This window comes from Neodiprion pinetum, chromosome 2, assembly GCF_021155775.2.
Source record: "Neodiprion pinetum isolate iyNeoPine1 chromosome 2, iyNeoPine1.2, whole genome shotgun sequence".
Lineage (NCBI taxonomy): Eukaryota > Metazoa > Arthropoda > Insecta > Hymenoptera > Diprionidae > Neodiprion > Neodiprion pinetum.
The window spans coordinates 29,770,137-29,794,618 of record NC_060233.1 but is presented as its reverse complement, the minus strand read 5'-3'; the positions used below and the strand labels follow the sequence as shown (position 1 = coordinate 29,794,618).

The 24,482-nt window shown below is 37.9% G+C and overlaps 1 protein-coding gene across 2 annotated transcripts in view; it reads left to right on the top strand.

The window, feature by feature from the left end:
- Positions 1–24,482, top strand: part of LOC124211707 (uncharacterized) — a 91,092-nt gene that overhangs the window by 14,328 nt on the left and 52,282 nt on the right. The gene's annotated exons all lie outside the window — the stretch shown is intronic.

The following is a 24,482-nucleotide window of genomic DNA, read 5'->3' as shown; positions in this document are numbered from 1 at the left end:
AAAAGTGCCTATTTTTTTTTTTTTTATCCATTTTCCATTTAAACAACACTTAACAAAAAATCGGAAAATATTCGAATTTTTTTGTTCTCTCGTAAACGGCTTGACTTATAAACTATCTAATTACAGATTCTTATAGGAAATTTCACGCTATATGAAAAAGTAGTGAGATAGAATTATGATGACTCTTAATCGATTAGAGCTAGGAAAATTCTATCTCGGTACTTTTCTTTATAGAGCGTGGACCTTCTTATAAGAATTTGTATTTAGATAGATTATAAGTCAAGACGTTTACGAGAAACAAAAGTTCCAAAATTTTCCGATTTTTTGTTACATATTGATTTAATGGAACAAATAAAATAGGTATTTTTAAATATCAATATTAAGAGCTCATATTTGGCTAGGATATTCTATTTGAGATGCTTTGCAGAAATTTTGACGCATGTTTCGAGAAAAAATATATTTTTTTTTTTTATGGGCATACCCTTATATATATACACATATATACACACCTATACGTATCTTCTTTCTCATATGAGTTTATATTTATCCAAGGACAAATTTTTCTTCATTTTCTCAGACGATTTAACTGCAATCAATTTCTGAAACTGGTTCTGCAACACATTCAGTGCGTGTATTTGTCATATGATTCAGTCTTTTTGCAGAGACTGTTGACAAAGTACGTTTGATGCCTGCACAGATTTATCTTTTTTTTTCCTGCAACGTCTGCATTCCATATATATTTCGCGACTTCTCTTATTGTAGACTTCGAACATTATATCCGGCATAAACATCACAAGTCCAATGCTATGTATATTTATTCTATTATCTGCAGCTGACAATTCTTACTCATGATTCTGCACGATGGGGAAAAATATTCACACACAATGTCGCCTCACAATACGATATTGTCATAAGTCGATGGTTATTCGTTTCAACCTGTAGCTCTGCTCAATGAATGAAATCTCAAATCTTGATCTGTACAAACGATACATGTGTCCCATGTATACACGTATATTGTACGTACAGAAGGTGCCGCAAATTGGAAACTAGATTATACCGCATAAAATGAGCGTAGGTATTAACTGTGCTGTAATTCATTCGAATTGTACGAAGGCCGTACTTTTAGAAGGTTGCAATCAACTTCCGGTGAATCGATACACATTTTTTTTTTTTTGCACAATCCTGGAGCAGGGTTGATGTTCCGAATTTGACTTCTTTACTTCAAGTTTCACCATAAAAAAATTCGGGATTTGACACTTTCGGAACTTTTGAATATTCGGAATTTCAACCCCGCCCCCCGAATCGTCGAGCATGCCGAAAGCAACAGAGTTTGCATCGTGTAGAGAGTGCGATTTAGCCTCAAAGAAAGAAAGAGATGCGTTGTGTAAATTTTGTAAATATTTATGTTTTATAAACATTGTATATATATATATATATATATATATGTATGTATATTTGTACGTATATGCAATACCTTTATACGAAATCATTTTCCAGCAGCTATGCAAAATAATTATACAGGAATGCGGTCAGCGGTTTCTCGTCCCGATTACGTCATTTTTCTTCACGCGTTTCTCTCGCCTCTCTTCTTCGTCTCATCTCGTCTTCTCTGCACTCTTGGCAATATCCGTGACTATATTACTACGAATGCATAACGATGACGATATGAATTTTTCATTATAAGTATCCTGTATTTCTTACAAGCGTTTAATTTCAATGTTTTTCAGGTTTTATATTCTCTCTGTTCTCATCTTTAGTTGCAATTTAATTCCAAAATTTTATACGTACATCAAAATCAAGATTGTCAATTCATCATCGTCGCCTTTCTTGCAATCAGATGCAGCAGGTCGAACTCGTTTAAGTATATATATATATATATATATATATATATATATACACGTATGCATCTAAATGACGCGTTTTTATTTTTATCCCAAAGCGTGCACACGGTTAACTTTATACAATGAAAAATCTTACGTCAGATGTTGAAAGAAGAAGAAAAAGGTAAAGAGGAAGAAAAAAAGTGTCGGGCTGCTTGCGGTTTCCTATTTGAAATACCTTTAATCTGACTTCACGTTTCTGAAAACTTGTATATACTTACATATTATATATACGTGTGTCACAAGGCATATATGCATATACATACATGCATATATATATATATATACATATACATTGAACAAACTCAAGCGATGATGCATTATAGTCTCAACGTGGTGTTGATTCGAACAGATTCAATTTTTTCAAATCATATTCTTTGAAATATGGTTGTATTATATATTATGTATATTTCTGGAATAAGGTGTGTATACCTTATTCTAGGTATATGACACGAACATTCCTCAGTAAACCATATCCTTGACCGTTAAGAGGAATTCTCAGCCTTTCTTTAACGATCCGTTTTACCGAACTGCAATGAAATCGTCTCACCCGTCGTCAATATTTCTTAAATCACGAATTCGAAAATTAATTAACGCGTTGTAAGCATGATGGGTACAATTATAAATCGTACGTATAATACGGCTACGATGACGTATAACGTCGAATGTGCATACGCGTGTCGTATATTTGTATAATATATGGTCAAGCACCGGAGCCGCGTAGTCTGCGGATTAAACCGCCAGCTGTCCGTCTGTCTGAATATACCTACGTCGGCTCTCACCTCCGCTATTCGGCTTATAGGTTTGTTAGGTAGGTAAGTCTCGACGCGACGAGATGGTAATTATGCTCTGAGAAATTTGGCCCACTGACGACGGACGAGGTGTAATAACGTTTATTCGTTGTTACACCTGCACAGCGCACGATACGCGCCTCTTGCATATTTATGGATATTGTACATAAGTATGTACTTGCCTATTAATGTATGTTACAACAGTGAGGAATTCCTCGTACGATATGCAGCTGTAGAGATTTTTTTCATCGTCTTATTATTACCCGAATCGTTTGTGTTTGTTGTTAATTACGCGTTATCAGGGTTCGTGTAACGCGCAAGGGAAAAAGCTGGGAAAATGGGAAAACTCTGGGAATTTCTTACGGCAGGGAAGAGTTAGGGAATTTCGAAAATAAGAATGCAATTTTTAGAAGTAAACTCGTTCTTGTACAAAGTACGGACTGTCGATCTTGAGAGAAAAAAAAAAAACCATTCCACGTATATTACTTGACACCAATAACTTGCTTTCGTTTTTTTTCTTACGGAAAATCGCAGGCTGTTGTTTGTAAATTGATGGTCAGACGGTAAGTTAGTTATTAGGTATAATATTGAAGGTATTGGTATTAATGTGTAAAACAAAATTTCATGAATCAGCGGAATATTTCTGAAAAATTTACTGGGAAAATCCAATTTTTAGACTGGAATACCTGGAAAAGTCGCGGAATTTCAGATTCCAAATAGATTACGAATCCTGGTGATGTATGTTATTTTTGCGTGTATAAAATCATGACGTGAGAAGTTTTGTTTTTTATAAATTGAATAAAAAAAATTATTTATATTCCGCTTTAGATTGAAAAATCATGCGGTATTTGTATTTCGGATTAAATGACGTTTGATGAATGTGTTATTAGTGGTAGTCTGTAGGGTTGAGAAAAATCGCATGCCTCTGACACGTAGACGAAAGAGGGAATATAAAACACGAGAATTTATAGAACGTGACGCATAAGTCTGGCATTTTTCTGTAAGAAAATAACCTTTGATTTTCACGTTTGTCTGCAAATGAGTCGAATTGAAAATTGTCAAGTTTATGTGTTTCGTGTTGACTATTTTTAAAATTCTTTTTTTTTTTTTCTCCGTATGCCTTAAAATGAAAAACGCGCTATTCGCATATGAATTAAGGAGGATATTATTCTAGTCCGAAGGAATTTTTTGTCGGAATTTTTACGTATTTTTAACGGGAGGAAAACATGTAAAGCAATCGGACCAATTCTGTCAAATGTTGTTTTAATTAACATGTTTCAAAACGACCGTTTGAAGTTTCGTAAATGAAAGTCAATTTGATCTACTAATACCGATACTTGAGCAGGTCATCGAAAATAAACCTCGAAAATCTTGTATTAAAATTAATACTAATACAAAATTTTAACGTTCTAAAAAATAATCATTAGTTCTTCGATAACCATATCCAAGGTCCCTCGCTGATTGTGAGAGAATGTATGTATTTTCGGTTAGTCGGATACGGAGACACATTTCACAGTCAGTGCGGATGTGCACCGGAATATCTACGAATCTAAAGTTGATAGAACGACGTGTAGTTTTTGCGATATCATGGATATTAGTTTGAGAAAAGCATGTTTCGGTGAAAAAATCAAAACCAATTTCAAATTTTTCATACATATTCATTCGATTAGGGGAGTCTTCCAAGAGTCTGATCTAATTATTGCGAAGCTGCTATTCCTCGATCGTAAGGATCAGTGCAACTTTCTTCCTTGTTCATAACGCTCCTTGATACGCTTGTTTTGCCTCAAATCGGTAAATAAATCTTGATGCAAGTCTCGTTAATCGGCGTACTGCACTTTGCTTTCCTTGGCTGGATTTTCACGACAGTCTAGCTTTGCTGTTTGCAAAATGGCAAAGAACTTGAAAGAACACTGATTCTTCACGCATCTACTTTACGTGACGTTTGTTGCCAGTCAGTTACAACTGCGGTACCCTCGCATCCATAAAGTTACAGAATCGACCCCTATACGACGAAACGTTACGCAGATCGCTATATTTTTCTATTCTTCGCACCGCACATGTCACGCATTAGTTTCGCAACTCCTACAATTTAGTAAATCATCGAGATTCATACATGTAGCGGTTTCGCACGCATTACTATCTTCGAAAGCCTGAAAGTGCTAATTATTAACCTTTTCAATCGCATATTTTTCAACTCAATATTTTTGCCTCAATTTTCTTATTCGGGGGGGGGGGGGGGGGGGGGTTTCGGCACGCTTGTCACGAAACTTAAGTCTGAATTTGATCATTTCTAAACCCAGGACGGCGGATCCAATACAGACAAATATCATTCAAATCAAAGGTTAGGACTTGGACATTGTTGAGGTGGGAACCTCGGCATCCCACTGTGACTGAGAGGGTTTAAAAAAAAGAAAAAAAAAGAGGTAAATTTAGAATTGGTTCGAAATCCCTGTGGTAGACAAGAGTGGAAAGAATACCCAGCGTACTCTCTCGAACCGTGTCGTGCGTACGGTAACCCTCTCTTCCTCAGTCTCGTCGTCGTCGTCGTCGTCGTTTCTTCGGAGCTGCGCAAGGCGGCGGCGGTGCTTTAAAAAATTATTAGCAAGGTTCGGCTGGCACGTGGGTTCGTTCAACCTCGGCTGTATCTTCGCGCTCACACAACCGGGTGCTTGCTTGCTGCCGTTGCCGCTGCTGCTGCTCCTGTGGTACAAGAGTTACGTTATATACACGCGATCTCGCACACCACGCAGAGGAGGAGGAGGAGGAGGAGGAGGAGGAGGAGGAGGAGGAGGAGGAGGAGGAGGAGGAGGAGGAGGAGGAGGAGGAGGAGGAGGAGGATCGGGGAAGAGGAACATTTACGACGACTACGAGGTTGTGTGCGTTGCATCTACATCCTGCACACATGGCTGCGTGCCTAACGCGTATTTGCGTATCCCCCCCCCACCAACTCATTTTCATCTACCTATCCATCTATTTATCTATCTGCTTATCCACATATCTCGGCTAGTGCGCGCCACGCGAATATTCGGCGCGACGACGAACAGCTCTGCACGTGGCATCCGTCGTTTGTGTGCGGTTCTCCCACTCTCTCTCTCCGTCGACGAGTAATGATGCCTGTATTACACACATGCGTGTACATGTTCAACTCACGTGTGCATCGGTTCGTGGATACGTAGGTATGGGTGCTCGGAAATCGCCACCGCGCACGAGTGCGGAAAACGTGTAGATACGTATATTTATACATGCATACATGTATGTATGTATGATGTATAAATAAATATAGCTGTTTGTATTCATATACCCCCTATTATACCGCGACCGATCCGTCTTCCTATTTACGTATATAATACGTACGTACATACATACATATCGTATGAGATATATCGAGTATAGAGATCTAGCCGAATTCATCGTAGATTCCAGGGTATAACGTGTACTTGGATATAATCGATTGATTTCTTTTGTCATATATTACAGAGACAAATATACGATAACCGATCACCTTTCGATTATCCGTATATTATTATATACGATTATAGTTTTCGCATACAATTGTGATGTATGTAAGTCTTGCAGGTTATTTTATTCATTTGGTTTTTTTTTGTTTTTTTTTTATTCTCCTTCCAATTTGTCAGTTATTCAAATTATACGCGAGGACGTGTTTATTTGTTTTACGTTCCAGGGAAACGTTTCGACACGGATAGATAGATTGAATGATGTTTATATTTACCGCGGCCACGCGGTTCAATAGACATGTATATCGATATGTCGTAGGTATGTAATAAATAACGAGTAGATTTATTGTTACTGCAGTTTAAAAAAATATTAACAGAAATAAGAAAAATTATTCAATACAATGTCACAGGTGTTATATCGGTTTCTAGTTTCGCGCGCAACGATTATAATTTACGTACGTATATTTATTGTACCGTTCTCTCATACTGATTTCAATTCTTCCGCGAGGTATTCTAACGGCAATCTGTCCGCAACCCCACCGCTATCATCCGGTATATATATACAATATACATACATATTATACCGTTTCACATCGCACATTCCTGCACAGGAATGCAAGATCACATCCGCTTTGATTTTCCGATCTATCCGTCAATTAAGCCCCAAAAATTCATACATCGGACATGTATCTATATACAATTATTGCGATGCATGTGCTCGGCCCCGAGTTTCGGAACTCGGAACTCTGTTTTTTTTTTTTTTTTTTCTTTTCGTTTTTTTTCCGGTTACTTTCCAATCTACCGCACAAACCATCTTTGACGATCTACAGGAAAACTGATCACAATCGTTCCTTATTTTTTTGTTTTTTTTGTTTTTTTTTTTTTTGTTGTTATCGCACAGCGTACGTGTAACAGGTATATCTTGAAAAAATAACGATAATTAAAAAAAAAAAAAAAAAATGTCGAAGTGTAGGGGCGGGGAGGGGGGGGGGGGGGAGGCAGACCCCCCGGTACGTCGGACGTCGCACCGATCGCCGGCTTGCGCGAATAAAGAGGAAAATCAAGCGGGAAGGGGGGGGAGGTCTTTTGTCGCGAAGTGGGTTGTTCGGTGCCTCGATTGCGGGACATACGTATCTTCGAGAGAACGATATATACGTGTGTGTGTGTAATACTGTATAGGCTTATGCCATGTCGTATAACGTCGTCGTGGCCGTGCCAGCAGCGTGGGAACTCTCTCTAGATTCTTCGGCACCCGCCGTCGGCGCTGCGGTGCTCAACTTGACAGCAGCTCGATCGCTTCTTCTTCGTACTATTCTTCGTACGGCGGCGACGAGGGTAACGCGATAGTCACTTGCGTTCTATCTACATGCGCGCGCATGTATGCGGACGCACGTGTATACATATACATGAATATTTCTCTTCCTGACATTCCGTTCGGTATTTGTTGTACCGTGCGATGGAAATATACACCCTGCGAATATAAGAATTCGAGGGGCTGTGCTATGTACTATTGATATTAAATTTATATACGATTCTAGTTTGAAATGGGTTAGAAGGTTTGTGTGAATAAGAAAGAAATCACGTGGATTGAGATGATATTAGATTTAGTCACTTGGAATTAATTGACATTTACAGAAATGAATTGGAATTTGTTGAAGCGAAGGTGAAATTAATTAAAAATATAGGTGTGGAAATCGTTTATAATTACATGGGAATCTTGTCGAAATTACAATGTAATCGTTGAAAATTATACGAAGTCTCATTTGATGATTCTTATTTTCGAGATATTTGATTAGCGCGATTAAAACCGATCACCCTGTGTAAGTGGTTTATATAATATTGAGAAGTACAATTGTTTTCATAAGTTACCGTGTGTGTATTGCCATATATTCGAATATACTTTTAGTCCGAGAATGAAATAAACGATTTTGGTATACAACTCTATTCTGACTTGACATACGTGATCGTCGAAAAATTTAAAGGTAAAGGGTGAGGGTAAAATATGGAACGATCAAAAAATTGAATTTTTGAAAAGGGAAAACTTTTAATTTATAGAACCTGAAGAATCGCCAGAGTTCGTCTCGATAGTGTAAAATCGTATACAGATTCTGTATTTTTAATTCTATATTTTGTTTTTCTATACTTTGATTTTCTATATTTTTAATTTTCAATTAAAAAGATTAAAATGTCAATAAGAAAATAGATGGGTCACAATATGGCATTCTGTTTGGAGAAATTCGTAATGTAAAATGCCGAGGTAAATAAATGTCGAAATGTAGAGAGGTAAAGTACATCTAAAACCAAAATATGGATTGGTTAGAATTTGATACCGTACCTCCGTTTCGGCTTTCTGTACTCTTCATCCTATATTCAGTCTGACGATTCAATATTTTTGGCTTTCTATACTTTGATCTTCCGACATTTTTATTTTTCTGCTTTCAACTTTACGCCTTTTTAAATTCTGTAACACGGATTTTTGCCTTATTGAAAATTTATTATTGTGACATCATTTTTCTGATCTTTCCACATTTCACCTTCACCAGTGATACTAAATGAGAACATTGATTCGAAATAAAATATTACGGACGCGTAGAAAATTGTAAAAAAAATCTACGATGTGAAATTGCTTGAAATCTAACCAAATCCAGTTGAATTACATTCACGACGTGTAAGTTCATTTGAAATTCATTTGCTAACTTGCAATCGTGCAAAATCGCAAAATCTCTCATAGGTACGCTAAAAGTTTGAGTGAATAGGTCCCTCACAACAATTAGTACATTACATTTCACCGAGATGAAACAGTGAAAGTTGTCATATTTCGCATCCAACTGCCGCGCATGCGCGAGCTTTGTTGAATTTAAATGCAGGCTGGCCACATCGGGCTTCATTCTCAGCTGCCAAACTCGGCTTATGGAAGTTATAATCTACTCGAACAGACGAACGATGCAGTGATTCGGGAAGGCTTGTAAGTCTTTGATCGTTAATCGATCGATGACCGATTACTGGACTACGAATCGTTTTATAAACAACTCAATTTCAATTCTCCTCAATGTAACTGAAAACTGATTTCGAACAAGTTGGCTCTCCTGTCTCTTGCTGTCTCGCCGACCAATAGACGTCGATTATTTCGCGCACGCGCGGTGCTAACAACTTTCCTTCGTCGCAGTTTACACTCGGTATATGCGAAGGAGTTTTGCCCGTTACCTGTGTATGTGTGTGAGTCTACGGGGGGTCCTGGTGTTCCTCATCCGCATACATCGATATTTAGTATGTAAATTATAACTCTATTATGCGACTAACGTAAGTGCGACCGTGGCTTATTCGCTGGCAAATTTCACAATTTCCTTTGCGAGCGAGCTTTATATCTCTCTTTCTCTTTCTCCTTCCCCTCTCGTTCTCACAATCAAGGTGCAAGGCCACGACGACGAATAAGTTGCCGCCAGTTGTGCTCCTGCTAACTTCTCGGTCCCGTCGCATCGGTGCGTTTGTGCGCTCGAGACTCTCCCTCCCTTCTTTCTCCTCTCTCCCTCTCTCCCTCTCTCCCTCTCTCGCTCCCTCTCCATTCACGAACTTGCGATGAATGAGTCGTACGGGAGAAGCTCGCGCGTAGCCGTCCATCCGTCCGTACATCCCGCCAACCGTACGTATGTATACATTTAAATGGATATCCGTATCTGGCTCTTTCTTCTTTTTCTATCTCTTTCTCTTTCTCCTAATTCATCTACTCGTCTCTGCTTTTTCGTCATCAGCTTCCAGTGTCCGTAGGCAACTGTGCACACGTATGAAAACGAATTAGCCACCCAGTCAGGCGTCACATATCAACCCAACTTCATATATTTATTAAATAACCTGAGTACAGGTACAATCGACTGGAATCAAACTCTATAATATAAACTTTTAACAACGATATTAGAATCGGATGTGTTAAATATGCAGACTCGTTCACACCGACTGGTCGTTATTTTCGTCATTCGTTTTTTATCAACATACAATCTATAATTATATGTATACCTGTACATGTTTTGTGTAAATATTACAATTCGAAAGTGTCGAGTTTTTTTTCTCTCTCGTTCGGATGCGACCGTTGTAATAATTCATTATAAATGATCGCGAATCTATTGGATTAATTTGATGAGAAAATATCTTTGAATCCGTATAATTATAGGTGAGATCAGCACGTCGTGCTGCAGAATTGGGTCAGGCGTTTGGTCCCGACACGCACGCACGCACGCGCTTTACAACCTCGCAGCTCGCAGCTCGTCTGTCTTCTTCCGGTCCTCGGTTACGCCACACTGGTATTTCGCCCCCGAAGCTGCGAATTCCTGGTCTCGTTATGCATAGCGCGGTTTCAAACAAAGTCAGAACGATCGCACGCGGTTTATCAATTTTTTTTTTTTTTTCAATTTTATTTAAGCAATTACGGGTCATTCCGTGCTTCGTATCTTTCTCGTATTTAGCTTATTCTGTTTGTTGTGTGATGATATCCAAGTCCGAGAACGCGACACAATTTAATATCGATACTATACACGATTTAGGATTTTTTAGAAATTTTAGAAATCGGATATTTTTTTTTTCAAAGTCACACGTTTAACGGGTGCAGGGATTGAAAGTGAGAGGCTTGTTATAATTTGAACCATTAATGTTGATATTTAGTGATTCTTTAATGCAATATTCCACTTTTTCATTCAATTAACGCGCAAAAATGATTTTAGTTATTTATGTAGGGAATTGAATGCTTTACGAAAAAGGACTCTTATTATTTTTTGATAACTCAACTCTTTCAAAAGTTAATCAAAGTTAAAGTGAATATCATGTAAAAATTCGTTTTTTTTTTTGTCGAGATTAACAGCGAAAATACTAGACTTATTACAAAATTTCCTCGTTCCTGAGCTACAAAATTCAGTAATAACTAAAATCATTTTCGCGTGTTAATTAAATGGAAAATGGAAAATCGCGTTTAGGAACCACTAAATATTAACATTAAGGACTCAAATTATAACAGACGTGTTATTTCCTCTTCCTACAACTATTGAACGTATGCCTTTGAGAATAAAAAAAATAGTCAACTTTTTTGGACCACCCTACATCCATACATGCATACATACATACATGCATACATACAATACCTGCGTATAATGTATTTAAAAAAGACAAATCATCATTCGTATTTCTTCGCACTATGCAAAGGGTGATTTTCACCGACGAATTTAACAGTTCGGCACGTGCACTTCGGTTGGCCAGTTACGTCGTCGTTGTCTGCTAGATAAATACTGTTGCGTCACGACGCGACGATACAGCTGTGGCGCCGTGTTGAAAATTCTGTGTGCTATCAGACAGACGCTCGCTCGCCTTCCTGACAGACTCGGGTCTCCAACTTTTTCGTTTATTACACGCACAGGCATGTGCTTGAGATAATTAAACGCGACGGCCCCCTATCATCGATAATAATGTACGTAGGTACCCTGTAGCAATATCGATGATAATACCTCAACCACCGATACACATTCGACGGGGAAAATGCAAGGAAATTAGGATCTTTGAAATATTGTAGGTATCGGGCACACTTTTATCTCTCGTTTGCCAATCTCACTCGATAAATTTTATTATACAAGATTTTGCGAAATACCTCGAGGGCATCCACATCGCCTTGCACACGGACGTGGTGTCTCTACGTTGTACACAATTGTATCGTAGACGCACCTTCGCGTATACAAAACCATTGCGAGTTTCTCCGTATATAACCGGGTCCCGCGCGTCTAGGAGTTGTCTACGGGTCGATGCCCGGCCAGAAATAGCGCCTCGCTCTCTTCAAACGCCGGGCGATTATGTCACTGCGGATAGGCTGTAGGTATATACACCATAACCTGTATCCGTGCATACGTATATTTATTTGTATATATATACATGCGTACATACATACACACGCGCACAAACGTCTACATCTTTTTACACCCATATACGTGTACCTGTATATTTTTTAGGTATAATTCTAGTATTTATACGCACAATTTATAGAAGCCACGTCTCGCCACGTGTTACTCGATTCACACATACGGTGAGTAAATATATGTATGTATACACCGTATACACTTTATCGTGTAGTCTCCGTCTCTCCGCCGTGTAACGCTAGTAATATAAACGCTGTATATATTTTTATCGTTTGAGAGAAAAAAAAATATATATATTAGAAAAAAAAAAAAGCTTTAAAAGCCGATCCGTACCTATACATTATATTAGCATACACTGATTTTGGGATTGGGATTAGCGTACGTTATTATTGTAGGTTTCACGATGCTAAAGAGAGGAAAATTAATATCTGTCGAAAAAGTTTGCTTTTGCAGCCGGGAGTATGGTGTTTTAAAAGTTTGGAAAATTTATGATATTTATTGGCTGAATAATTAATACCCTAGGTTTTCTTAAGTATTAAAGTATAATTTATGTAATTTTAATTTACAGTTGATGAAAACAATATACAAAATAAGTAACAAGTGAACGATTGAATTTAGAAATTTTCTTAAGTTTTGAAGTAGCATTCTCCTGCTTTGCAAAATCAAAGTTTTTCGAGAAGCAGTAATTTTCCTCTGTTTAGTATCGCTACACCTGTAACAATCACACCTACAAAAATACCAGGCACAAAATCCGTCCAAGTACAATTGTGCTATCAAAACTATAATAAAATCGTAACTATTTCTCCCAAGGCTACAAAAGCAAACTTTAAGCAGAGGTGTATATATTTTTCCATTGTTTTCACGCATGACAAATATAAAAATAATAAACTCAACACAGGCAGAAGAAATTTTTTTGTCACTCGTTGACCGGCGTTATACGCAAAAGTGCAGACGCGTCGCGATATGTGATGAAAATTTGATTAAATACACGTTAGGGCATTTTTTATTTAAATCATTTTCATTCCTAATAAGGTTTCTGCATAAAGTATGATGTTTGGAGTCCCAAAATGCAGTTTTTATTTCAAATATTTAACTTTTTTAAGTTTATGTTATACGTGCATATTTTGTAATTTTTAATACATATTTATCCGAGCCCTACACGTTACAAATATCTTGATAATTATCGTTTGCACGATTAATTTCAGGATCATGTTACATATTATAACGTAAATTGCAATAAAGTTTCAATAAATTCTTTCCGTACAATTGTGTTAGAATTATGCATCGACAACGTCTTGCATTATACAAAAATACATATATATATATATGCCGACGGTTTCATACTCGTCTCTCTTTCTCAATTGTTTTGGGCCAGGTGAGGGCTGCAGGTGTGCCGATTCGGCCCGGGGCTTGCGTACATAGCAGCGGTAGGTTCAAGCATTATTATCCTGTAATACGCAGGCCTGCAAACCGAACGAACAAGACGTACGTATATGTATACCACAAGCAGCTGTTGATTCCTTCGTGCAACACAAACTCGCATGAATATACATACCTAACCTACCTACTTTTGCGTACGAGCAATAGGTTACGCATCTACGCACGAATTGTGTATATGTATATAGATATACTTAATACATGTATGTACGTAAAGCGGGTAGGATGTGCAATACGAAGTCATTGTCGTTCCAAAACCCCGATCAAAGTCGTCGCTGCAACCGGCGATCCTGAATCAAAGTTACGAACGACCCTCTTACACTCGGGGCACGAAATAGTTGAATGCCTAGTCGTCCCCTTCTCAAGTCCAGAATCCCCGTCGCGAACGGCAGATGTCGCGTAGTCCTCCTCCTCTCTCGCAGCTAAAGACACGTGCCGAGAATATATTGGCGTACAACCTTATTCTTACACGCAGCGGGTTTGGCGCGCAAGTTTTTTCTCTCATTTCTTTTTTTTCCTTATTTGGGAACTTGCGACGTTCCATTATCGTAGCGTGAAAAATAAGTGGCGGAAAGAAAAGTTCTGAACTAGTCAGAGAGCGATGGCAGTGATTGTAATAATAAACAGTGGAAGCTATTTGTTTGATTTTTTTATCACGAGTGTGCGCTGTGAGAAAGTTGTGTTGTTACCGACAAGCTTGAGGGAAAACTCAAAAGTTGTACAGTTCTATTAACCTTTGGTTACTTCATCACCCAGCTCGGATCAGGTGGTATAATAAACAATGTTCCGCAATAAGGTAAGTGTAGCAGTTATCGACCTTTTTTGGTTGTATCTGTTCGATCCTTAGTAGTTCTAAAATTACCAAAAAATAAATTTCTAGTGTCTGACCCTTTGGCGATTGGTTTCAGTCACCGGGAAATTCATTATAATACTGTCGTCAATTTACAATTTTGGAAAGTAAAAGGTACGATAAAATTGAGCCTAAACGTGTCAATGACTGGTACACTTACATCAGGTTGTCGAATAATGGTCATATACTAAAGCATTGAGTGTGTCAAACCCGCTGTTTACACGTTACACGACGGTGTTTTTTTTTCCTTCCTTCTTTCTTTCTTGCTCATGGGATAATTTTTTATACGTTATCTAGGAAATATGTACGTAACGGGTTCGGTTCCTCGCATACGCGCTTACTACACCTTGTAAAATTATCAAGATTTGAGAACCGCTGCTGTTAGCAGCGCGGCGTGCGACTTTTTGAGTTCCTCTGGTCCCACGCTGAACGGCCCTCAGATCCTCTCCGTGTACCGTACGTACGTAGATACGTATGCATAACCCTGCTGGTTGATAACCACCTCGTTGCGCCGCCCTCGCCCTCCCGACTTCGCAAAGGCAGCTACGTACATCGGTGCCGTACAGTGCAATTTTATTTATTTATATTATTTATTTTTATCGCATCATCCCCGACGCAGGTTATACATAGGTTACGCGCGGTGCAAGGTGCAGCATTACGCAATGCAACCGTAACATGAGTTATGATGTTTGTTTACGATAAATTGGCTCGTAGTAAACTATGCCTGCACTGTGAAAAATTTCATTTTTTAGAGTAACTAGATAAATTCAGTAAAACAGGTATCGTTAAAAAGAACTGTTCGAATATTTATGGGATTACGAAAAACGAGGTACGCTTAACCATTTTGCGCTATCGTCGATCCTTTTTTGGTGATTGCAACGCGAAATCAGTTTGTGAGGTTTACTATACTTTTTTAGTTAAACAAGGCTTTAACGTCAATTTATTCTTACGCAAGCGTTAAATTTTCGCAACGGTCACAAGAAAATATAGTAACAGCGATCGTAACGAGAAAAAATAGTAACGGATACTAGACTTTCCGGTAACAGCTAGAAAAACAATTTTCATTTTGTACCTAGACCTGTATTTTTTTGATTGTGGTAAAGAATGAAAATAGTAACCGGAACTAAAAATTTCTCTCAGTGTGTATAATTGCGTTATTGTACAGGAGGTAATATCTATAATTATCCTGGAGACATCGGAATCTTCCTGTAACTGGTCTATTACGGTACCGTTGCTGCAATTTTTACCTATACCCACATCCCAGTGTAGCATGATCGTAGGCTAATTTTATTTCATACTGAATTAGCATTTGGCATTTTTAATTTTTTTTTTTTAAATTCTTTTGTTCTTATTATGGATTAATTTAAAATTGACCACGACCTGCTTATGAATCATAATATGTATATCAGGTTGTTTTAGAAAAAAATAATTAGCGATTTTTCACCGTGGTACCCCGTAAAAAATTTGTTTAGGTCAAAAGAAAGATTCTGTCGAAATATGAGCGTTCCATGTTACGTGGAAGATCACGCGCAGTTGGTTGTCACGTTTTTTTTTTTTAATTTTTAAATGTGTGAAGAAACACGTTGTAGCAATTCAATTATTGTTTCTTTCCTGACATTTATATTCAACCCAAAGATCACGATCCATAATGGAACGATGTAGCATCCGGGAATCCTTATTCTCCTGAATTAAAAGTTCACGTTAAATAATAACTATTTTATGAGATTGAATTAATAATGAAAAGATCGTTGGATACACTTCTCAAACATCGATTGGAGACTTAACATTACAAGTGTGGGTCTTCTTAGTGACGTAAATTGGTATTATGATTGATTTAAGCAGTAAGAAAAAAAAAAAAATATTTATTTACGATTCTTCCTGAGTTTAAAAAAATGTATAAAAGTGAAAAGTCAAACGATTGTGGGCGCGATCTTTCACGTAACCTAGAGTACTCGGCTTTTGCCAGAACCTTTCTTTTGACACAACAAACTTTTTATGGGGTCCCATGGTGAAAAATCGTAAACTATTTTTTTCCAAAACACCCTAACGTAAAGTTGTTTATGTAACGAAACAACGCGTTATAAAATTGTCGAAACGCGAAGGTATAGTTTTTTTTTTTTTTTTTTTAATTTTCATTTCAACCGCAGCTGCAAGATTTGCAGCGGAAGTTTAAATTCGTATATTCGTTTTTACAATGGACCCTATACGTATATGCATACGTGCTATTCGTTGTAAGTTCATATTGTGAAGGAAGTTGGTGCAGGAACATGTCGAGGGGTGGGGGGGTTAAACACCTGGATGATATACTTCTTAAAAGGGGATGAAGATTTGTATGCAAGACACACGTGCCTGAATCTGCTGTGCACAGTATAATAAATTATTACGGAACGCGGTTTCATTCTGCATGTATATTTAGTCACGTATAGTATAACGTTAAGTGAATATTGGTATAACTTATTGTTACAGGGTAGAGAGTTGGAAGGAAATTCACCTTTTTAAAAATGAACGTATACGACGTGTATAACAAACATATATTATGAAATTATAGAAATCCCTTGATTGATTGAGTCTTGAAGTGCGAGTGAATGAAAGCGGTGTTTGTAATACGGGTACGCAAATTTGAGTTGATTCCTGCATTCTGTGTATACGAGCGGTTAAATGCGAGCCATGAAAATGACCACTCATGTTTACGGCGGAGGTCATCGACACCCTTTCTATGGTCAAATCGAAATATAGGCCATCGAGTAGTACCTTCCTGATACATCGACCGTGGTGTAATGTATGTACAGAGGCACACTCGCACACACACGAATAAGACAAATATATGTACATCGGACAACTATAATTTATTATGAAACCGATTCTTAGGCATTTAAACCGTTTAAATTGACAATGACATACTGCGTGGTTTTCAAACTTCTACATTATTCATAGAAATTATCAATAAATTATCATATTATATGAACAGCACGTACATGTACCATGTATATATGTATATATATATGTATGTCCGTGATATATTCATGCGCATGTGTTTTCGGTAGCATGTGTAACGTATATTATCGTATATGTATACGAACATATCGAGGCGGTGATAAACGGCAATGCGCGCTCTATGAAATTAGCCAAAAATTGAAGGGGTGTTTCACCGAGAAAAACAGTCAAACGAATGTTCGATTGAATTTTTCTTTCCCAACGAGAAGCAAACATTGATCAAAGAACGCTCGAATAATTTGGGGCGTTTTGAATTCTCAAAGTATTTATGTGATTCAAATTTAATACAAAAAAATGTCGATTTGGGTAAATTTTATAACGTTTACAACAAGCTTAGGCTACTGGTCGTACAAATTAAAAGTACACCCTGTACCGTATGCAGTTGAAGATACCGTATACGTATAATACCGTTGTTATACGCGTGCGGTATTAAAATAATAATATACAATGATAATCTTCTTTGCATTATTGTATGAGTTTTAGAACATTCGTGCAGATTTAGTCGTGTTCTACGGCTCGGTGAACGTATTCGCATGCATATAGATTATACTGGTAACGAGTGTGCATACGGGTATCATACATATACGTACAACGCAACTGTATAGGTGTATATACATAGATGTATATATTGTATATTGTATATGTATGTGTCGTATAGGTACGACGTATAAATTCGCGCTCACTGTTCTAAACCGGAAGGAGCCTATTTTGGAGAGTGATGCGCCGACCGTACGGACGTATGTACGTACCTACGTATAAAGTAATACGTAAGCCTTGCTACGCCGGAAGTAATCGTTGAGCAAAGAACAGTATATCTATATCGGTGTACGTGCAACGGTGTTATATGCCTATGTATGTGCAGCGGCACGTTTTATCACCTCTCCATACCAGCTGCTATGCACCTTACTAACGTAACTCCGTAATGCACGATCTGCCCCAGGGGCGTTGCACAATCTATATCATGTATCGTTGTGGTGGGTTTAAGTGATGCGTAACTCTGAAGGAATTTCTACAAGCGTAATGAAATGATTGATTCACGTTATATGTATAATACATTATACGTACCATAGGCGAACAATCATATTTCGTTGCGTACACATGTATATATATATATATACGTACAGCTAAACATATATTACACTTACATTTAAAAAAATGTAATTAATATCTGTATTAAATTCGTTCTATATATAGAGAGGGAGAGAGAAAGAAAGAGAAAGAATACTTTATTTCAGTGATGGAAGTTTTTTTATTTTTTCTTTGTTTTTTTTTCATATACCCTAATTACCGTTTGGCGTAGACAAAAGTCAACATTTACCTATTTCACTCGGTTCGATACGTCGATTTTGTGCAGGAGGAAACGTTTTGCTTTTTCGCTATTATTTTTCATCGACCGAGTTGTTTTGATGTCTTTTTGATTCCATTCTTTGATTCGCATAATTTTTTTTGTCTCACAGCAAGAAAACGAACAAACTGGTTAATTATTTTTCAATAATGTAACGAAAGTCTAATAGGTCCGACGTATATTATTAGGGTAAAATAATATCCATTACTTTTAATCATCGTTTTATCTATACTTGTTTAACCTGTTCCGTGTAATTCAAGATCACGGTCACATATGATTATGGAAATGTGAATTAATCCAAGTCAATACCAATATAATTTAAACAATAAACTGGATCAGGTAAAAAAAAAAAAAAAAAGACGTTCAAAACGTGTACCAAGTCACGAATGTTAGTAACGAATTGAGTGTAATTGAATTCATAAAAAATCAAATTTATCGTACAAATAAATGAAAAATTTTGAACTCGTAATTGCGCGTTCTGCATACTTACAACCTATACTTTAATAAAGTATGTATAATCGATATATATCCGTATTAATTTCGGTCGACGATTTCTTTGGCTGAACAGTATACGGCGATACGCATGCGGAGGTTTAACGCGGTGTTCATACATACATGCATACATGCATACATACGTACGCACGTACATGAATGGCCCGTTACGGGTAAAAGGGTTCCGCTTGCATTGTTAGGTGGGGGACGGGATGATTGTGAGAATATCGAGACGAGTAAGTAGTAAAGGTCTAGCTTTGGGCAGACAGTCTTGAAACAGCTCTAAACGTAAGCTGTCCACACGTGAACGTATGTGTGTCCCTGCTGCGTTTGGATATGCATATATGTATGCATGTGCAGTATGCGCGGTATTTACGAACACAGAGAGACAGAGACGCGAGGATTCGCGGGACGGTAAGGAAAGAAAGGGAAGGGATGGGAAACGAAGGGAAAGGAAAGGAAAGGAAAGGAAAGTAAGAGAGGTGGAAGAGAAGGGGGGTGGGGGGACCAGACCCGTGATCCGTCTTCCATGGCTCTGCAGGGCCGCGTAGTGTGCTGTCCGCATTCCAACCGCGGGCCCTTATGGGTCACGACAATAAAATCTCACCACCGCACATGGACAGGTGCGACGTCCTCCTTTCGAGTATTATGTATCATAGATATGACATATACATACATATACGATATTCACCGTGGAATGGCCCATATATGTGTGCATTTTATTTTATTTTTTTTTTCGTCACACGCGTTTACGCCTTACGTTTTGCACTGTTGTACCTGTATGCGGAAACAATAATACCGTTGACGATAAGGATTGACATTTTTATTTTTTTTGTTTTTTCAATTTTTATTCTTGCAAAAAACAGCAGACGTTTTTATCGACTAGATCGATTGAACCGTTCCTCAACCTTACCGTAATCGCGTTATCGGTGTGCAGAAGAAGAATTCGAATTGACTCGACTGACGATGAATAATGAATCCTCATCTTATTACTCGTCGAATATGTTATATAGTTGTGAAATATTTCTTGCATGTTTGCCAGTGTAATCTAATTTGTATACCGTATACTTGCGATATGCATAGGTACAGGTGTGTGTAAAGAATACTCGCAATCAGCGACGTACCTACGATACACGCGACCTAGCCATTGCTTCCGGTTTTTTTTCTGGATAATTCGAATTGTATTATTTTTAAACGAAATCGTCGAACCGTTCCGCTGATCCGTCTAAAATCAGCCTCCGGCACTCCGGAATGGTGAAACTTTCAAGTTTTCACCAAGTATCTACCATCGAGTATGTACATGTTATACATATATACCTCGCTATCATGCGGACGTATATAGGTATATATATATATATATCTATAAGTACTTAGTACAGTATACGTAAACACTTCTCGATCAACAGACATTAATCATATTTCATTAGCTTCTTGTATACATAATATTAGCTATAATGTATATAATTTTATATACATATATATGCCTTCACCTATCCCCAAATCAAATCGATCCACGGGTGTGTATACGCACTGAGAGAAATTTTAAGTTCCGGTTACTGCTCAGTCCTTAACTATTTTCATTTTTTACCGCAATCGAAAAATCTAGTTCTAGGTAAAAAATGAAAATTAATTTTATAGCTGTTACCGGAAAGTCTAGTATCCGTTACTATTCTTTATCATTACGATCGCTGTTGCTATATTTTCTCGTAACTGTTGCGCAAATTTAATGCTTGTGCAAGAATAAATTAACGTTAAAGCTTTATTTAACTAAAACAGTAGTGTAAACCTCACAAACTGATTTTGCGTTGCAATTACCAAAAAAGGATCGACGATAGCGCAAAATGGTTAGGCGTACCTCGTTTTTCGTAATTCCAACAACATTCGAATAGTTTTTTTTAACGATACCTGTTTTACTGAATTTTTCTAGTTACTGTAACAAATGAAATTTCTCCCAGTGCGATACTTGTAGACATGGGACATGCCCCACGATTATAATGAATAACGTTGGTATAATACTGAAAGATTGTGTAAAGTAATTAAATACGAATTTAACGGCAAGGGTATTACGAGCTGAAAAGTTGAAGCAATTAGAAATTTTGTAAAATTTCATTAATCTATGCTGGTATGTATTTGTATACACACATACAGAGTAATTTTAAATAAATCTCTACAGTAATACTTGCAGACGACAGTCTGCAGTGATTCTCACGCATAGGATGTGACTTAATTGCACAGTACAACATATAAGCATAATGACCGTTAGTCGCAGCCTTATATTTCTAATTGTGAAATGCGGAGGGACTTTGTGCTCAAGTTTTACCCTTTAATTTCCTATTCACAGTCCAGTTGATGGTGTATCGTTTTTTTTTTTCACATTGTGCGCAGAAACGGGTGCGAGCTTCTGAGGTTAGATGGTGGTATATATGTACATGTAATACACCTGCATACATTGTACACCTACCTCATTCGCGGTTAACGAAGATAAGAGAAGTTGGACGATGAATTTACGTGCGTGTCTTCTTCCTCTGTCTCACCTTACCTCACCTCACCTCACCTCACCTCTCCTCTCTACTCTCCTCATTTTCTTCATCTCCTTCTCTCTTTTCCTCATTTTTCAAGCGTACTGTACAAAAAAGTATGTATACATACATACGTAAGTACAACAGGAGCGTACACGTGCCCGTGCATCCGTCTCTTTCGTCCGGCTCGAGGGGGTGGGGGGAAAAAGTGAATTGACCAGCGGGTAGAGGGGCTGCATCGACGTGGAAGGGTGGGGGAGGAGGAGGAGGAGAGTTGGCAAGTAAGTAAGTAAGGCCAAGGAGGATAGTAGTCGGCTATACAAGGGCCTTCGCTGCCAAGTGCCAGTGGGAAAGGAATGCGCTGGTTCGTTCGAGAGACCCCCCCCCCCTTTCCCTTTCCTACCCTGTCTGCCTGACTGCCTTGCCTCTCCTCCTCCTCCTCCTCCTCCTCCTCGTCATCGGCAGATCTCTATCCTGGCCTCTATACTATATTTATCATGGCCAATCGCACTACAACTTAATACTATATATATACGTTATACATAATATAAAATATACATTATATTTAGGCTGCAGTGCGTTTTATAGTTTTATATACTATACGGACGTTCGATGGGATCGTCATTTACTACAATTGATTTTATCCTACCTCTATCCCTTCCCTTGCTGGCCGGCCTGTTGGGGAAGAGTGTGGAATATAAGAGAGCAAAAAAAAAAAAAGGCAAACTAACGAAGAAAAAAAAACCTGCGTATAGTAGCCTTTTAAATCTGTTATTAAACATCAAACACGTTTATATACGTCGGGGTATGTACTCGTTGAAATGGTATAATAGATGCCTATTCTATGCTGTATACATTATCATAGTAGTATAGGTTTATAATCGAGATTCGATCGCGTTGATCTTCTTTGCGGCACTTGCGACGTTCACTTTTATTATATATATATAATCCGTTATACGGTATATTCATAATCTATATTTGTATAATAATAATTCTAGTTGTAGGATAATCGCGCGCGATCTGTTTTTAAATAATTACCCGTTTATTAATATGATATATTATATGATACATATTATTATAAAAATAAATAATAATTATTGTACGTAACGCTATTTTATAATATATTATTTATTATATATATATATATATATATATTCAAGTATTACTGACCAAGTTTACACCGAAGCGATCCCGGCGGTCTTTTAATTAGAACAGTTATGTACGGTCCAAGAATAGATGGATTCGTCACGAGGCGCGTCGTATCGCATCGCATTGCGTGTGCACGCATATTCACACGCGTGTACATCATACGTGTTAGGTGTGATTACTCGTCGTCGTCCCGAACATTCAGCGAGGATAATTGCCGTGGCTTTCCTTAACCAGAGCCCCGTTTAAGATAGCGAATTTTTTCGGGAGAGAGAGGAAAGTCGTCTTTATCTCAAAGGTGGTCGCGATGCTCCTTTTTTAAATGTCAAGAAAAAGAACACCGCGATAAATGCATACATCGTTATCTTAGTGTTTGTATACTTAAGAATCTCTGACGATTTTGATACAGGCAATAGTTGTTGTTGTCTATCGTCGGAGATCTTTCTAACGAAAGTCCGCCTAACTAGGTATACTATGTGTACTGGAAACGAAGGAAATTCCCATTCTATGCAAATTCTCAACCGTACCGTAAACGCACCAACGGTATTACGCATACTATAGCATTTTATACGTCCAAGTACAATGAAGGAGGTGAAACAAAAAAATTTAAAAAAAAAAGAAAAGAAATAGCGGCGAATTCCGACGACGGAGGGGGGGGGGGGGGGGTCGGGAATGAACGCAGTGTACGATTTGGAATAACCCAACTTTCCCCTTTCCCGTCACCGGGAGAAAATGAATAAAAATAAAGCAAAGAATGAAGAATAAAAATTAAATGAAGTAGTAAGAAAAGAGCTGTTCTCTGCAGCGGGAATCCAACAAACCGTGAACCGTAAATCAATGCACAATGGTTGAATATTTTGTGTACAGGAATAGTACCTGTGATAGTGATTAAGAAGTGTACGGAAGAAATAGAATCGGTAAACGCGATGGAATTCCGGTCTTATATATACTTTATTTATACATTGTATTATTACAGTATATTTATAATTCTATTTTCTCCTCATTATATTCTCGCGGTTTTATAGTAGCCAATCCGCCTCGCTTATCCATATAACTGTACATGCACTCACGGCTCAATCCTCATTTAAACGATACGTGCGTATAATGAGATTATATTTTTTCAAAATAAAGGAACGAATCCTCGTTCAATGTAAATTAACGGTTTGTGAAATTCTTCATTATACATACACTCAGAATGTTGAAAATTAACATCAATTGCCCTCGTCCGACGTTTTGCACGGTTTGCATTCGTTGCGCAACGAAGACCACCGTCGACGATAATGGTTTCGATACACTGTGTTGTGTGTGTGTGTGTGTGTATGTATATATATATTGTGTGTCATACACGCGCGCGCCCACACACACACGCACACGCATTGTAGAATTATACGTATAATACATGTAAACGTGACGATGCGCGCGGTTAATCGAAACAACTAATCGAGTCATGGGTATTTATCGAGGAATGCGACCATCGGTCGCGGGTATACGAGTTCACTGACCTTTATTACGGTACATACCAGGGCTAGACACGGTTGACACTCGAGTTGTTACAGCCTTGTCAAGGCACTTTTCTGCCCGCTTGCTGTATATACGTGTATATATATACCATGCACTCGCAGAGACGCGTACCAACCACACACGCCTCGTAATGTATTACACACGTGTATGCTCTTCCTTACAAT